Raw genomic sequence first — 1,112 nt, forward strand, 5'->3', positions numbered from 1 at the left:
AGATGCACAAACCACACCAGCAGTTGGTAAGCCAGCCACAAAACACGTAAATCAGTGTATGACAGGCAAAATAGCCAGAAAAAACAGGGAGAAGCAAATACATCAGAGGGTGGATTCCCTATATGAAGCTCACCCTTTAGAGTAATATCAGGAGCCTGTCATATCATAAGGTGGTAATATATTTACCTTGAGACATATTAGGGCTGTTTGGTAGGCAAGCTGGTGGTGGTGGGCGGGGCCTCGACGCGCGTTTCACCGGGCGTGGCTTCGTCAGGAGGCTGACCATCGTGTATAGCATGTGGGTTTATATAGTGAATAGCAGGGATCACAGGCAAATCGGCGCGCTCCACGTCATGTTGCCCCGCCTTCCAGGGCAGGGGCCGCCGGGCACCACGTGGAAGAATAGAGGGAGGACGTGCGTCATCCCTTCATTCGTCACAGGAGTACCCGGAAGTCCCCACCACGGAAGGCACAGGCAGCGCATGCGCGCGTCGCGTCTGTGCACTGAATAACATCCACCTGGGTGTGACGTGGGGTGGGGGCGGTTAAAGAGGAAGAGAGACAACCGGACGTAAGTGTCACGGAGTTCAAGCATAAGAATCCTCCTATCACAGGAGACGCTGATCGCGCATGCGCGCATCGCGTCTGTGCACTGAATGACATCCACCTGGGTATGACGTAGGGTGGGAGCGGTTAAGAAGGGGGAAGAACAACCGGACATAAATGTCACGGAGTATAAGCATGAAAATCCTCCTATCGCAGGAGACGCTGATCGCGCATGTGCGCGTCGCGTCAGTCCTGGGAACAGCCAACCAGGCAAACACAGAGGAGTGTCATATGACAGATTAATTACATCACAGAATTTCTAAGGCCGGAATCCCCCATGTCAGAAGGCACAGAAGCGCATGCGTACATCGCATCAAAAATCCCCCAGCAGCCAAAAGGTGAAAAACATCATGGTATATCCCGGAGTCGGGATCCAAGAATCTGCCTGTTAACCCAGACGCCCGCATATCCCAGGAGTGTAAACGAGGGACCGTTTAAGGGGCAATAGACATTAACCTAGATAGGTAATGGGGCAGAAATTAAAGAAGTCAGTCTCTCCCTAGCCC

Source organism: Anomaloglossus baeobatrachus, chromosome 2 (genome assembly GCF_048569485.1).
Source record: "Anomaloglossus baeobatrachus isolate aAnoBae1 chromosome 2, aAnoBae1.hap1, whole genome shotgun sequence".
NCBI lineage: Eukaryota > Metazoa > Chordata > Amphibia > Anura > Aromobatidae > Anomaloglossus > Anomaloglossus baeobatrachus.